Genomic DNA, 16,443 nt, shown 5'->3' with positions numbered 1-16,443 from the left:
ACGCCTTTAATCCCAGCACTTGGGAGGCAGAGGCAGGCGGATCTCTGTGAGTTCGAAGCCAACCTGATCTACAAGAGCTAGCTCCAGGACAGGCTACAAAGCTACGGAAGAAACCCTGTCTCGAAAAACCAAAAAAAAAAAAAAAATTATTTATTTATTTTGTATATAGTATTCTGTTTGTGTGTATGCTGGCAGGCCAGAAGAAGGCACCAGACCTCATTACAGATGGTTGTGAGCCGCTATGTGGTTGCTGGGCATTGAACTCAGGACCATTGGAAGAGCAGGCAATGTTCTTAACCATTGAGCCATCTCTCTAGCCCCCCCTTTAATTATTTCTTAAACATATTTGTGTGTGTGTGCACACACGCGCATGCACGTGCATATATGTGTGTGCAGGATCCATGGAGGACAAAAGGGCATCAGATCCTTTGGAGTTGGAGTTGCAGGCATTTGTGACCTGCCTGTTGCAGGTGCTGGGACGCAGCCCTCTGATAGAGCAGCAAGCACTCTTATCTGCAGAACCATCTCTTCAGCACCCTGATAACTTTGAAGATGGTTCTCACTCTGTTTACCTAACTGGTATGGAACTTAGTATGTAGCCTAATCTAACCTCAAACTTGTGACTAATTCTCCTAGAGAGATGTTCAGATCCATGTGCTATTGGAGCATCTACTCAGAGGAGAGGAGACCAAGGGATAGAATGTGTAGTGAGGAGTTTCTCAAAATGCAGAATGTAACCAGGCCATGGTGGTACGGCCTTTAATCCCAGCAACTGGGAGGCAGGGGCAAAGGGGTCTCTGTCAGTTTAAGGCCAGCCTGCTCTACAAAGGGAGTTTTAGGCCTGTCAGAGTGACATAGTGAGACCCTGTCTCAAAAGCAAGTAAACAACAAAAACAGAACAGAGAAGGTAGAATGAAGAATGGGAAAGTCTTAAATATTGAATTATCATTATCACAGACCAGGGTTTGTATGGGAGCAGTCTTCAGATATAAACTCTGTGGGAGGAGAGAAAGGAATGGTGGACATTTTTTCTACACACTATCAACATCTGCATATGAACCAAAGGAAAGTTTTGCTCTCTCTTTTTCCATGAGTCTGAGTGGTCCTTACATGGATGTGCCCATGTCATCAACCACATTCATTCAGAATTTAACTGACTTTAGCCTTCCTCACTTCCCAAGTATGGCATTGCTTTTAGTACCAGGAAGAATTAGAACCAACTCTTTCCCTGTGTATGACCGATAACAGGCAATGTAACATCTATAAGGGAAATAGTCCTTTTCCTATTGGTAAATGATAAAATGGTATGACAGATTAAATAATGATCAAGTATGAGTCCAGTAATTATACTAGTAATTGCTTCACTTTGCCCTTTTCCCCGTTTCTCTTTTAGAGTAGAGGAAATACGGAATCTCAAAACGCTGATTTCTGTTTGATCTTTTTAGACAGGATTTCATGTAGCTGCGGCTGGCTTCAAATTCTAAGACTGACGTAAAACTCCTGATCCTCTAGCCTTCACTTTCCAAGTGCAAGGGATAACAGAAGTGAGCCACCAACCCCTTCAACCACAGAATTTATTTAATAGAGTGTGTAGGCCTTGAACTGCCATTTTCCCGTCGTACTTTTTCGTTTTATTCGTCACGAAAGGACTCTGGCTTGGGCCGGGGGTCCAAGGCTGCGTGCGGCCGAGAACACCGGGTGGCTCCGCGGAGCCTCCGGCTTGCGGCAGACGGGGGGCTGACGGCAGCGTGGCTGGGCGAGGCCAGCGCCGCCAGGGCGGAAGCGCGACCGCAGGCTTCAGGACCGGGTGTGGCCGCCGGTGACTCGCGACCCGACGCAGGCGGAAGTGGGACGGGGCGACACAGAGCTGGCAGTCGATTGGCTGTTTAGCGATCGTATGCTAATTAGCGTCAGCGCCTCTTTCCCGCGGACTTGGAGAACTGTGGCAACTGAAGCGTCCCGTGGACTTGGTAGCGGGCGACTTTCAGCGGGGAACGTGTGCCCGTTTGTGCCAATGCAGTGTGTCCGTAATAGCAGCGCGCAAGGGCAATGCGGCGAGCAGGTCGCGGTGCTCGCCGTGAGTAAGATGTGAGCGCGCTGGGTGCAGTGCGGCGAGCCGGGCGACGTGAGATTAAGACTATACTTTCAGGGATCATTTCTATAGTTCGTTACTAGAGAAGTTTCTCTGACTGTGTAGAGCACCCGAAACCACGAGGACGAGACGTAGTGTTCCCTCCTGAGCGTGAAGCCGGCTCTAGGTGCTGTTTTCCTGCAGCTGCCTCCTGCCATTGATGATCGTTCTTCTCTCCCTTCTGGGAGGGTGAGAGGGAGGGAGCGCAGTCTGAGTGGACTTCGGTTTTTTATTGTGATTACCAGAAATAGATTTATTTAGCTCAGTTATTTTGATTTTTAACAATGGAACCTGGATTCTTCAGCTAGGGTCTTTTGTAGTCTTGAATTACATACTTAGTCTCTTAACTTGTCTTGAACCCAAGAAAAACCTTCCATAAAGTCGTCTGCCACCACCGCCCATCTGTGGAGTTTTGTTTTGTTTTAGTTTGCTTTCTTTGACAAACCTCTAAGCTAACTTTTTGCTGAACGAGAAAAATCCGGAAGGAGTCTTACTACTGGGTCTACTATATCTTTTTTTGAGTATAGTCGCTGAAATTTTAGAGTGATACGTCAAGAAAAAAACTTTTTAGTGAAAAAAGATGTCACGTTTTCCCTGTTTCTAGGTGTTGTGATGTTATACCCCAAATTCACCACTAGAAAATTCTTAGATGTGGTAGACACTTTGAGCACAGTAGTGGGATACAGAATCGCTCTACCTGTAAAGCCGGTCACATTTCTTGTGTATTTGCCACGTATTGGCCTCAAACTTGCAGTGACCCTTTGCCACCACCTCCCAAGTCCGGGTTACAGACTCGGGACACCACACTTAGCATTAGTAGTTTTTCTGTATGTGCAGTAAGGAGTTTGCTGAGAAAGAAATTAGGGTGTAGAGGCATGGTAGAACATACTTGTTATCCCAGCACTTGGGAAATAAAGGCAGAAGATGTTCGGTTCTGGGTCATCCTAAACTATATACCAAGCTGAAGACCAGCCCGGGCTACATGAGACCCTCTCATAAATCACAATTACACAGTAGACCAGGAAAAGCCAGTCTTATATGGTGACTGATCTTGGTGATAAGCATTGATTATATCTGATACTAAGTAAGAGAAACACTTCTGGTTGGATCTGTGAGGATACTTTCTAGAATGATTAGTTGGGGTGGGCGAAGACCCTCTCCAAGAGTGGGCTCCATCTTCCCTGGCAGCCTAGATATTAAGCAGTTTGAGGGAAAGCCTTGCTGCCTTTGCTCATTGTGGGTGAGTGCATATACCCTACCCTGTTCCTGCCATCCTTTGACATCATAACACAGCTTCTTTAGCTTTTCAAGTGGACAGAAGACTAGCGTCTCTCCTGCAGGTCTTCAGCCAGGTTGGGAATGTTGGAGATGTTACTCTTGTGGATTGAGCAACTGCTGGTTTCCCAACCTGTAGCCATGCAGATACCAAGCCCACACAATGGAAGCCAATATAAGACATTTCTTTCCTTGAGAAAGGGTTTCTCAGTGTAACAACCTTGGCTGTCCTCTGTGGGCTACCACTACCCAACTTTTTTTTACATTTCTTTTGCAAAAAGTATTTTAAGTATTTATTCTGTTTTTTCTGATCATCTACAGAATCCTAACAAGAAAGAGTAAAATAGAACTTCATTTCAAATCATACTTCCAGTTGTGCGATGGTGATGCACTCCTTAAATCCCAGCACTCAGGAGGCAGAGGCAGGTGGATCGCTGCGAGTTCAAGGCCAACCTCCTCTACAGATTGAGTTCCATTATGGCCAGGGCCACACAGAGAAACCCTGTCTCAAAAAGAGAGAGAAGAGAGAGAGGGAGAGAGGGAGGGAGGGAGGGAGAGAGAGGGAGAGAGAGAGGAAAAAATCATACTTCAAGAATAGTCTAACAAAGAGCATGCATGACACTGGCAGAAATAGACCACATAGACCAGTGAAATAGAGGACACGGAAATTAATACACCAACAGAGCTACAGGTATTTAAAAAAAAAAATCACTGAAGAAAAGCCGATGCTGCCGGGCGGTAGTGGCACACGCCTTTAATCCCAGCACTCGGGAGGCAGAGGCAGGCGGATCTCTGTGAGTTCGAGGCCAGCCTGGTCTACAAGAGCTAGTTCCAGACAGGCTCTAAAAAAGCTGCAGAGAAAAACCTGTCTCGAAAAACCAAAAAAAAAAAAAAAAAAAGAAAGAAAAGACGATGCTGGGTGGTTGAGGCACATGCCTTTAATACCAGAACTCAGGAGGAAGAGAGTTCTGTGAGTTCGAGGACAGTCTGGTCTATAGAGCTAGTTCCAGGACAGGCGCCAAAGCTACAGGGAAACTCTGTCTCAAATAACAAAAAAAAAAAAAAAAAAAACAAAAAAACCCAAACCAAAACAAAAAGACTGCACTGACTGAAGTAAAGTGCTGTAGGAGTGGCAAACCTGGCCACACAGCCATCTGTCACAGTTAGACAGGTACAGTCAGTTATCACTGTTGTGTGAGCTAGGGCATCTTGCATGGGAACGCATAAAACAGCCTAATTATTCCCCTGTGTCGCCCACCTTTTCTGGTGACGGTTGTAAAATTTTGTCTGAATCCTGTTCATTGGGCAAAGGTTCATAGAAAGAGGTTATTTCCAGGCCAGTGAGCTTTATTTGTAGTGCAAAGTGAAGGAAATGGGGGCTGCAGTTTCTGCATTTAGCTACAAGAAAAAAAAAAAGGCTGGGCACGCCTTTAATTTCAGCATGAACGAGGCAGAGGCAGGCGGATCTCTGTGAGTTCAAGGCCCAGCCTGGTCTTCAAAGCAAGTTTCAGGACAGGCTCCAAAACCCTCTCTTGAAAAACAAACGAAAAAATGTGTGTGGGGGAGATAAAACCCATTCTGGAAGTGTCTAAGCTTCCATAAATAAATAACTTTAATTTTTAGCACAGTGCTGGCCTTGGATTGTCTGACTTTGGAAACTATTAAATAACATTGAGTGATTTTCATATCCAGCCCTCCTAGAACATACAGTTGAGTGGGAGTAGCAAACTGAAAAGATAGACACGTTGATGGCTTTGCCAGCGATATGGGGATAAAAGCCTAACACAGGAGCAGTTTCATCCCACCGTTGATGCTGGACATACAGATGTGATGGCAGAGGTGTAGAGCACATACTTTCCAAGGACAAACTCTAAACCCAGAGTAAAAATCCGTCATCAAGAGTTAGCATAAACCAGGTGGTGGTGCCACATGCCTTTAATTCCAGCACTTGGGGGCTGGAGAGATAACTCAGAGATTAAGAGCACTGACTGCTCTTACAGATGTCTTGAGTTCAATTCCACAGCAATATCACGGCCTAAAAGATCTAGCTTCTGGACACAATCGGGGTTCAAAGAAAAAACTCCACAATCCTAGTGACCTTAGGAATTCATCTGAGGGATTCCGAGGGAAAAAAGGAGCGAGCACGCGTTTTTGTTGATGGGAGCACTCTTTAGTTTCTCATGATGGAGTCTGCCAGTTTCTCCCAGTTTATGCCATATTGAGTTCTGCCAGTTTCCCCTAGTTTTCTTTGTTCTACACAGCCTATAAAGACCCACAAAATTTGCAGGCATTACATCTGAAGCTCACATACCATTTCTTAAGTAAATGATAATGAACAGTCTTCTCGACAGTTTCTAAGCAATAAATCCAGATTAATTGTCACATAGCAAAAAAGAGCACATTCTTTCAATTGACTCCCTAATTAGTGGGCTGCAAACCGCAGCTACAATAGGAGGTGTCTTTCTGTTACTTAGTTTGTAGAGGTAGTCTTATAAAATTAAGCTACTAAGGAGGCTGAAGGAAATAAGGAAACCGTGTGTTATATCCTATACGTTTTAGTGCTAAAACATTTTGTAGTTAGTGGTCATAAAAGCCGGGTTCCTCATACTAAAGACTGTTTATTAATGAAGAGCCATTGTCGTCAGAAAGAGAGTGCAAGCTGCGCTGAGCCGAGCTGTAGCTGAGAAGCATCTTGCGGTGCACTCTCCAGAGTACAGTGACATTAAAAGGTGTTTAACCCTTGACCATGCAAAGGGAAGCTGTAACTCTTGGGAATATGAAGTTAGTTTATATTTTGTAACCAGCCTTGGCCAGTTAGGGAATCTTATCCTGTGGTGTCTGAACAAAGGCCAGAAAACTGAGTTAGGAATCCATGCAGGGAGTTAATTTCTGTACCTGGCACCTCAATTAGGTTACTTTGCACTATTTACCTTGGCTCAACAAATTACACAGTTGGCTACATGCCCTTGTAAATAAGATTGTATTTTTCGGTAATAGTTTTCTTAAAATCCATAAGCAGGACACCCAGTCTGATCTAAAACCTACCTTAATGTTTTATATCAGTTGATAGTATATGGCTATCTTGGCAGCTGGGGAAATTACTTTACCTTCTCCTCCTCCTCCCTCCTTCTCCATCTTTCTCCTCTTTTTTCTGTTTTTGTTTGTTTGTTTTTAAACGATTTTATTATGGATGGTGTGATCTACCCGCATGTCTGCCAGTAGGCCAGAAGAGGACATCAGATCTCATTTCAGATGATTTCTGGGAATTGAACTCAGGACCTCGGGAAGAACAGCCAGTGCTCTTAACCCCTGAGCCATCTCTCTAACCCCCAAATTTTATGTATTTTAAATTATCATAAACTTAGTTTGTATGCAACAAAAATAGCAAGTGTTTGAGTCTGGAGATTTTTGGTTGTTTTACAAACGGTTTCACTTTGTGGCTAAGCAAAGCTGGCCTTACACTTGGGAAAATGCACGTGCCTTAATTTCCCTAGTCCTCCATCATGCAGTTTCTTTCATCTGTGCTTCTATGGTCACCGTACAGAATTTATTTAATAGAGTGTGTAGCCCTTGAACTGCCACTTTCCCGTCGTACTTTTTCGTTTTATTCGTCACGAAAGGACTCTGGCTTGGGCCGGGGGTCCAAGGCTGCGTGCGGCCGAGAACACCGGGTGGCTCCGCGGAGCCTCCGGCTTGGGGCAGACGGGGGCTGACGGGGGCTGACGGCAGCGTGGCTGGGCGAGGCCAGCGCCGCCAGGGCGGAAGCGCGACCGCAGGCTTCAGGACCGGGTGTGGCCGCCGGTGACTCGCGACCCGACGCAGGCGGAAGTGGGACGGGGCGACACAGAGCTGGCAGTCGATTGGCTGTTTAGCGATCGTATGCTAATTAGCGTCAGCGCCTCTTTCCCGCGGACTTGGAGAACTGTGGCAACTGAAGCGTCCCGTGGACTTGGTAGCGGGCGACGTTCAGCGGGGAACGTGTCCCCGTTTGTGCCAATGCAGTGTGTCCGTAATAGCAGCGCGCAAGGGCAATGCGGCGAGCAGGTCGCGGTGCTCGCCGTGAGTAAGATGTGAGCGCGCTGGGTGCAGTGCGGCGAGCCGGGCGACGTGAGATTAAGACTATACTTTCAGGGATCATTTCTATAGTTCGTTACTAGAGAAGTTTCTCTGACTGTGTAGAGCACCCGAAACCACGAGGACGAGACGTAGTGTTCCCTCCTGAGCGTGAAGCCGGCTCTAGGTGCTGCTTTCCTGCAGCTGCCTCCTGCCATTGATGATCGTTCTTCTCTCCCTTCTGGGAGGGTGAGAGGGAGGGAGCGCAGTCTGAGTGGACTTCGGCTTTTATCAGTTGTGGTTGCTAAAGACAGCTATACTATTTGCATTTTCTGGTCAATTTCTGCGGGTAGGGTTTTTGTTTTAAAAGATATGTTGCTTGAAACCTTTAACACTTCGTTGGTTTGTTTTCTTAATTCAAGAGTTGAGTAGTACAATTGGCACACACTTCTAATTTCAGCCTAGACAGAGGCGTAAAATGGGACTGTTTAAACATGAATATGCTGTCCAGTTCCAGGACATTAGATTCCCTTCTTAGGTCTCTGTGGACACCTGGTACAGACATGCAATATGTGTGTGTATATATATGTGTGTGTGTGTGTATATATAATATATATGATATATATATGTGTATATATAATGCCAACATAAGTCATACAGATAAGTTGTAAATCAACTTTAAAGAAAAATTTATAACTGCATTTATATATTATATATTATATTTATATGTATGCTTATAATATATGTTTATATTTTAATATATAAATATATATTTACATATAAATATATACTATATATCACAACCATGAGATTGGCCCCCTCTCTGGCATCCGGGCGTACATGGAAGCAGAATGTTGTATACATAATAAATTAATAAATCTTCAAAAATATTTATTTATTATGTATACAGTATTCTCAGTGCTCTGCCTGCAGGCCAGAAGAGGGCGCCAGGTCTCATTACAGATGGTTGTGAGCCACCATGTTGCTGGGAATTGAACTCAGGATCTTTGGAAGAGTAGGCGGTCCTCTTAACCACTGAGCCATCTCTCCAGCCCCATAATTTTTCTTACAGTACTATGATGAAATATCCATCAGGTAAATCGTTTTTGCGTGGCTTAGTAGAGCCTCCAAGTCCCAGGCCATTAGGGATCTTTTTTTTCATTTTAATATTTAAATAATCTCTCTCTGTATGTGTGACTGAGGAGTGCACACGCCCCAACCTGGAGTTGTGAACCACCTGACCTTGGTGCTGTCATTCAAACTAAGGTCCTCTGGACGAGCATCACATGGAAGAGCCATTATCTCAGCAGTCTGATCATTTTGTTTTCATTTTACTCTGTCACTTGCCTATGTAGAGACCATTTTTGGGTACTGTGTGTATGATATGAAAGAGTCATGATAACAGCATCTTTATGAAGTTTGCTACTTAGCATGGAACAAACCACATAGAACTGTAGTGTAATAAAATCTCTTAAGTTGAAATGCTTATGACATATAAAAAAGTCAGTTTGACCAAGTCAGCTGAGATTTCCTGAAGGAAATAATATTTGAGCTGAATTCAGAAAAACTTCAAGAGCTGAAGCTGGCAGGGGTGTGTAAAGTTTGAATCATGAAAGCATTTTCATAGGAGCATACTTTTCCTCTGCCTTAAAACATTAATATATCACAAAGAATCTACAATCCGTAGCTAACACCCTCTCCTAGGCACAAAGCAGGCTTTTGGTATTGTTTTATTGCAGTGTCCATTTTCCTTTGGGAAACAGAGGGAGAGAACAGTGAGTGATTTTTATTACAAGTGTACTTAATTTTTTTTTAAAATAGTGTCTCATGTGTGGTGGTACATGCTTATAATTCCAGCACTTGGCAGGCAAAGGCAGGCAGATCTCTGTAAATTCAAGGCCAGTTTGGTGTAAAGAAATAGCCTGAGTTCCAGAACAGTCATGCTACATAGAGAAACCTTGTGGGTGGGGGCGGTTAAGAGAAGAAGGAGAAGATGTGTATTTGTTTGTTTTCTTTTACTTTTTGGCTCTTTTACTCTTTGTTCTTTTGGGGGGCTGCTACCCAGCTTCCAGATAAATATATAGAGGCCTATGATTTTCTTCTGAATGCCTAGCATTATCTTGTCTTGGTTTCTAGCCAGCTTTTCTTAAATTGTTTCATCTATCATTTGCCTCTGGGCTTTTATATTTATTTCTGTTTACCTTTCTTTCTTCTGTGGCTTGCTGTGTAGCTGGGTGACTGGCCCCTGACATCCTCCTCTGCATGTTCTCTCTTGCTCTTCCTCCTTCCCAGATTTCTACTCCTGTTTTTTTCTCTCTGCCTTCCAGCCCTACTTATTCTTTCTCCTTCCTTGCTATTGGTCATTCATCTCTTTATTAGATTATCAGGTGTTTTAGACAGCCAAAGTAACACAGCTTCACAGAGTTAAACAAATGCAACATAAAAGAATGCAGCACATTTTTGCATCATTAAAACAAATGTTCCACATCGTAAACAAAAGTAACACACCTTAAAATAATATTCCACAGCAAAGAGGAAGTAGGATCTCATTGTGACAGATCTTGGCCTTAGCCTCCTAGTGCTAAGATTACAAACATTAGCAGCTAATGCCTGGCTTTGGTGTTTGTTTTATTTTAGTTTTGGCAGTTACATGCTTTCTTGCCTTTTGTTGTTTTCTAGAAAGTGTGTGTGGACTTGCGTGGGTGAGGAATTATGTCCAGTTTTTGTTTTATTTTGCTTATTTACCAACTGCTAATCTTTCAACAATTTCTCAGACTGAATTTGTTTCTTTGTAAATTAGATTTAGTAACTCGTTGTTATAAGGGTTAAGTTAGATGAAGAAACTGGGCAAATGGATGGATCTAGAAAACGTCATATTGAATGAGGTAACCCAGACCCAGGAAGACAAATGCAATATGTATTCACTCATAAGTGACTTTTAGACATAAAACAAAAGAAAACCTACAGTCCACAACCCCAGAGAACCTAGATAACAAAGACGGCCCTAAGAGAGACATACATGGATCTAATCTATCCGGGGAACAGAATAAGACAAGATCTCCTCAGTAAATTGGGCGTGTGAGGAATCATGGGAGAGAGTAGAAAAGGAGGGGGGAGGGAGGGGAGCAGAGAAAAATATATAGCTCAATAAAAACAATAAAAAAGATTAAGAAACTGTAGTAGTTCAGTAATCTTTTATCCCCATTCTGAAAAGTTTTCTCCCTTCTATTAGAAATCTGTTTTTAACCAGTCTTTAAGCAAGCAGTCTACCAGTAATAGATATCCTAAGTATTCAGCATGTCACCTCTGAAGCCTCTTCTTCACCCTACCCCCATCCCAGTGAGTCATGGGAATTCTTCTAGAGCAGGCGAAGTTTCTCCAGTTCTTTAGCACACACCGATCCTGGTCTTTTATAGATAGACGCCTTGTAGAAGTATCAGAATTGCTGACCACAGCTTCGAAACTCTCAGTGACTTCCCTTTGCATTTAAAATCTTAGGAGGTGTGATGGTGCATGCTCGGGTGAGACGGTCTTGAGTTCAAAGCCAGCTGTGGCTACAGAATGAGTTCCATGGTAGCTGAAGCTTTGTAGTAAGGCTCTGTCTCAAAGGAAGTGGGAAGTGGTGATACAGGCCTATAGTTCCATTTATTCTAAAGACAGGGCTTTGGGTATGTACATAGCCTTGGATGTCCTGGAACTAGCTCCTTAGACCAGGCTGGCCTGGATTCGCAGAAGTATGCTCTCTCCTGCTGGATTAAAGGTGAGGTGTGTGCCACCGCTACTTGGCTTTATTTTTTATTTTTATTTATTTATTTATTGCTGTTTATAGTGCTGGGAATGTGACTTGGAGTTTTGTACATGTAAGGTCAGCTCTTTGCCGTAAGTTATATCTCTAGCCCTGCTTTGTTTTATTTTATTTTTTGAGTCAGGGTCTCCTGTAGCCAATTCTTGCCTTCTATATATAATAATCATCCTGCCTCTTCCCCTCCATTGCTGGGCTTACATGAGTGTGTTATCACGCTTGGTTTGTACTTGAGATCTTAGCAGGATATAAGGTCATTCATAGTCCCTACACTTCTGAATGCAGGTGGTAGGTATTTACTGAATTCCCGGAGTCACAAGTCTTGGACTCAGGTGGTCGAGGCAGGTGTCTGTGAAGCGGTGACACTAATCAGATTGCTGAACGGTAACTGAAGTTGGGGAAAGGTAAAAGGCTGGAGGTGCCCCACCCCAAAAAATCACTCCTAGACAAACAGGTTTGTAAAGGTGTTGTGACAGAAGGGGACATGGTGAATATAAAACTGGCCTGTGAGAATTCAAGAAGGCCAGAGTCGATAGAAATCAGAGCGACTGGAGTGAGGGAAAGACGTTTACGTCTGGAACTTTCTTTTTTGGAGACAGTATCTCTCACAGTAGTAAGCACAGCCGACACCTCAATCAGGACAGATAATGGTCTCCCCAAATGTGCCATCATGCCCAGTTTTATTTCTGGTACTTTGATCACAGGATGGAATTTATTAAATAGAGGCCAGACTTGGCATTTTGGCACACTTTATTCCCAGCATTTGGGAGACAGGGGTAGGTAATTTCTGTGAGTTTGATCAAGGCCAATCTGGTTTACAGAAAGACTTCCAGTCCGTCCACGGCCACAGTCAGAGCTTGTCTCAAACAAACAAACAAACAAATAAACAAACAAAAAGGACCAAATGGACACGAGACTTGGTGGTACTTTCTGAAGGCAGAGCCAGGTAGATTACTGAAGGCTGGCTACACAGAAAGTCATAGGCCAGCCAGGGAATATAGAACAGCAGTATAGGAAAACCTTGTCCCAATTACATCAAAACTTTTTAAAATTAGAGTGTGCAATTCAAAATAAGTAATGTATAGTCTTTGAACTGCCATTTTCTCGTGGTACTTTTTCGTTTTATTCGTCACGAAAGGACTCTGGCTTGGGCCGGGGGTCCAAGGCTGCGTGCGGCCGAGAACACCGGGTGGCTCCGCGGAGCCTCCGGCTTGGGGCAGACGGGGGCTGACGGCAGCGTGGCTGGGCGAGGCCAGCGCCGCCAGGGCGGAAGCGCGACCGCAGGCTTCAGGACCGGGTGTGGCCGCCGGTGACTCGCGACCCGACGCAGGCGGAAGTGGGACGGGGCGACACAGAGCTGGCAGTCGATTGGCTGTTTAGCGATCGTATGCTAATTAGCGTCAGCGCCTCTTTCCCGCGGACTTGGAGAACTGTGGCAACTGAAGCGTCCCGTGGACTTGGTAGCGGGCGACTTTCAGCGGGGAACGTGTGCCCGTTTGTGCCAATGCAGTGTGTCCGTAATAGCAGCGCGCAAGGGCAATGCGGCGAGCAGGTCGCGGTGCTCGCCGTGAGTAAGATGTGAGCGCGCTGGGTGCAGTGCGGCGAGCCGGGCGACGTGAGATTAAGACTATACTTTCAGGGATCATTTCTATAGTTCGTTACTAGAGAAGTTTCTCTGACTGTGTAGAGCACCCGAAACCACGAGGACGAGACGTAGTGTTCCCTCCTGAGCGTGAAGCCGGCTCTAGGTGCTGTTTTCCTGCAGCTGCCTCCTGCCATTGATGATCGTTCTTCTCTCCCTTCTGGGAGGGTGAGAGGGAGGGAGCGCAGTCTGAGTGGACTTCGGCTTTTTCTCTTGTGGTTACCAAAGGGAGAAGTCTTCTGTGATTGTCTTTGTTTTCATTGTAGTTATTCTTATACACTGGACCTAACAAGCCCTTTTTGGTTATCTACAGAGTACTGATAAACACTAAGTCGGCTAAAGCAGCAGAACTTCATTTCGAATTACACTTCTAGCTAGAATCTGCATTGTGCTGTATTCCCAGTGTTGGTGTGGCATTTGAGGACCCCCAAAGAAGGTCACAAGCGAATTTTAGTGAATTTCTGTACGTGGTACCTCAATTAGGTTACTTTGCATTATTTAACTTGGCTCAACAAATTACACAGCTTGTATTTTCTGGTAAGTTTTCTTAAAATCCATAAGCAGGACACCCGGTCTGATCTAAAAGCTACTTTAATGTTTTATATCAGTTGATAGTGTATGGCTATCTTGGCAGCTCGGGAAATTATGGCTGTTTTATTTTTTAATGCTCAGTGTAATAAATTTATCTTTTTAATTAATTTTAATTTTTTTTTCTCTTTACATACCAGCCCCATCTCCTCCGCCCCCTCCTTCTCCTGCCCTACCCTCACATCTCTCCATCCCAACCCCATCCACTTTTCAGAGGGGCAAAGCCTCCCTTGGAGAGTCAACAAAGTCTGGCATACCAAGTTGAGGCAGGACCAAGCCCTTGCCTCCTGTATCAAGACTGAGTAATGTATCCCACCAATGAATTTAATTCTCTTTTGAGGGGAGGGTGGAGAATGGCGTTCAACCTGAAGGTCAAAAAATCAAAACAGCCAGCCACTGACTCTCGCCTACACCTCGGTCTGAAATGGCGATCCTGCCTCTAGGAATCTCAGAGACTGTGTCTGAGAGTTGTCTCCTCCAGTCTTTGTTGTGCCCTGATTACTCCTCACCTCCGTCCCCCAACCCCACCCCCAGGGAGACCACCAGAAACCAGAGCAGACCAGACTGCAAATTGCAAGTTTAACTCTTTTATTGCAAGTTCAGGCAATTACAGGCTAGCCAGGAACTTCTTCACTACCCCGAAACAACCAGGAAGAGAGAGAAATTAAAAATTCATTTGCCTGGTTAGTGTTTTAGAGGTGGAACTTCAAAAAGGCCTTTTGAAGCTGTTTTGGCACGAGTGCTAGGTCATTTGCTCTCTCCCATCCTGATAAGTCAGCTTTCTCTTTGTTTTCTGTATCACCGGGTGGCTGGCTGCCTGGCTGGACTGAGCTGAGTGTCCTTGAGCTTGGAAACCCGGGGGTGCGGGTGAGGGAGGGATGCTGTCTTTCTGGGAACATGAGGCTTCTTGTTTTTGTGTGTGTGTGTGTGTGTGTGTTTGTTTTTTGAGACAGGGTTTCTCTGTAGCTTTGGAGCCTATCCTGGGTCTAGCTCTTGTAGACTAGGCTGGTCTCGAACTCACAGAAATCCACCTCCCTCTGCCTCCTGAGTGCTGGGATTAAAGGTGTGCACCACCACTGCCCGGCCTAGTCTGTGTTTCTAATTTTAAAAAACCCTGCTAGGAAATTCTTGCCCCTTTGAGATCACCATTTCAGACAATTCTTGTGTGAGAGGGTCTCACACTCTTCTGTTCCTCTGTGGGGCTGGGAATAAAGGTGTGCACCACTACCACCCATTTTCTATGGAAACTCGTGTGGCTAATGGTTAAAGGTGTGTGTCACCACTGCCTGGTCTGTAAGGCTGACCAGTGGGGTCATTTTACTCTCTGATCTTCAGGCAAGTTTATTTTATTTTCTTTATTGATCTATATTTTTTCCTCCACTCCTCTTCTCCTCCCCCCACGATCCCCATGTTACCAATGTACACAGGAGATCTTGTCTTTTTTATTTCTCATATAGATTAGATCCGTATATGCCTCTCTTAGAGTCCTCTTTGTTTTCTGGGTTCTCTGGGATTGTGAATTGTAGACTGGTTTTCCTTTGCTTTATGTCTAAAGGCATTTATGAGTGAGTACATATTATATTTGTGTTTCTGGGTCTGGGTTACCTCCATATGTTTTCTAGATCCATCCATTTGCCTGCAATTTTCAAGATGTCATTATTTCTTTCCTGCTGTGTAGAACTCCATTGTGTAAATATACCACATTTTCTTTATCCATTTTTTGGTCAAGGGGAATTTAGGTTGTTTCCAGGTTTTGACTATTAGAAATAGTGCTTCTGTGGACATAGTTGAGCACATGTCCTTGTGGTACGATTAAGCATCCTTCGGATATATACCCAAAAGTAGTATTGCTGGATCTTCAGGTAGGTTGTTTGCTAATTTTCTGAGAAATCACCAAACTGTCTGTGCTGTACCAGTTTGCACTCCCACCAGCAATGGAGGAGTGTTCCCTTTGCCCCACATCCTCTCCAGCATAAGCTGTCATTAGTGTTTTTGATCTTGGCTATTCTGACAGGTGTAAGATGAAATCTAAGAGTTGTTTTGATTTGCATTTTTCTATGACTAAAGGTGTTGAGCACCTGAAGTGTCTTTTCAACATTTTAGATTCATCTATTGAGAGTTCTCTGTTTAGGTCTGTAGTCCAGTTTTATTGAATTATTTGTTTTGATGACCAGTTTATTGAATTCTTTGTATATCTTGGATATCAGTCCTCTGTATGATGTGGGGTTTATGAAGATCATTTCCCATTCTGTAGGCTGCCATCTTGTCTTGTTGACCGTGTCCTTTTCTTTACAGAAGCTTTTCAGTTTCAGGAGGTCCCATTTATTAATTGTTTCTCTCAGTGTTTGTGCTGCTGGGGTTCTATTTAGAAAGTGGTCTCCTGTGCCAATGCGTTCAAGTGTATTTCCCACTTTCTCTTCTAAAAGGTTCAGTATGGTTGGTTTTATGTTGAGGTCTTTGATCCATTTGGATTTGAGTTTTATGCATGGTGATAGATATGGATCTGTTTTCATTCTTCTACATGTTGATATCCAATTATGTCAGCACCATTTGTTATATATGTTTTCTTTTTTCCATTTTATACTTTTTCTTCTTTGTCAAAAATCAGATGTTCGTAGGTGTGTGGATTGATATCTGGGTCTTTGATTCTGTTCCAGTGGTTCTCCTGTCTGTTTCTTTTGCCAATACCAGGCTGTTTTCAGTACTGTAGCTCTGTAGTAGAGTTTAAAGTCAGGCATGGCGAAGCCTCCAGGAGTGGCTATTGTGAAGAGTGATGCTTCTCTGATTTCTTTCTCAGCCCACTTATCATCTGTATAAAAGACGGCTCCTTTTTTTTTTTTTTTTATCTTGTATCCTGCTACATTATTGAAGCTGTTTATATGAGTTGTAGGAGTTCTTTGGTAGAATTTTTGGGGTCACTTATGTAAACTATCATATCATCAGCAAATAGTG

At 44.0% G+C, this 16,443-nt stretch overlaps 1 protein-coding gene and 3 non-coding genes across 4 annotated transcripts in view; all 4 read left to right on the top strand.

The window, feature by feature from the left end:
- The first annotated feature begins 2,133 nt into the window (after positions 1–2,133).
- Positions 2,134–2,350, top strand: LOC119813756. The gene has a single exon (XR_005285218.1). It is a non-coding gene; the product is annotated as a small nucleolar RNA U3 (small nucleolar RNA).
- Positions 2,351–7,521: 5,171 nt separating this feature from the next.
- LOC119813911 lies at positions 7,522–7,738 on the top strand. Its single transcript, XR_005285342.1, has one exon. It is a non-coding gene; the product is annotated as a small nucleolar RNA U3 (small nucleolar RNA).
- Positions 7,739–12,785: 5,047 nt separating this feature from the next.
- Positions 12,786–16,443, top strand: part of Tex14 (testis expressed 14, intercellular bridge forming factor) — a 91,552-nt gene continuing 87,894 nt past the window's right edge. The window contains exon 1 of the mRNA XM_038328497.1: positions 12,786–12,839. The gene's annotated coding sequence lies outside the window, so the exon portion shown is untranslated. The remainder of the gene's footprint in view (positions 12,840–16,443) is intronic.
- On the top strand, positions 12,885–13,101 carry LOC119813755. The gene has a single exon (XR_005285217.1). It is a non-coding gene; the product is annotated as a small nucleolar RNA U3 (small nucleolar RNA).

The sequence above is a fragment of the Arvicola amphibius genome, chromosome 4, assembly GCF_903992535.2.
Source record: "Arvicola amphibius chromosome 4, mArvAmp1.2, whole genome shotgun sequence".
Classification (NCBI taxonomy): domain Eukaryota; kingdom Metazoa; phylum Chordata; class Mammalia; order Rodentia; family Cricetidae; genus Arvicola; species Arvicola amphibius.
This window is presented reverse-complemented; position numbering and strand designations above follow the sequence as displayed.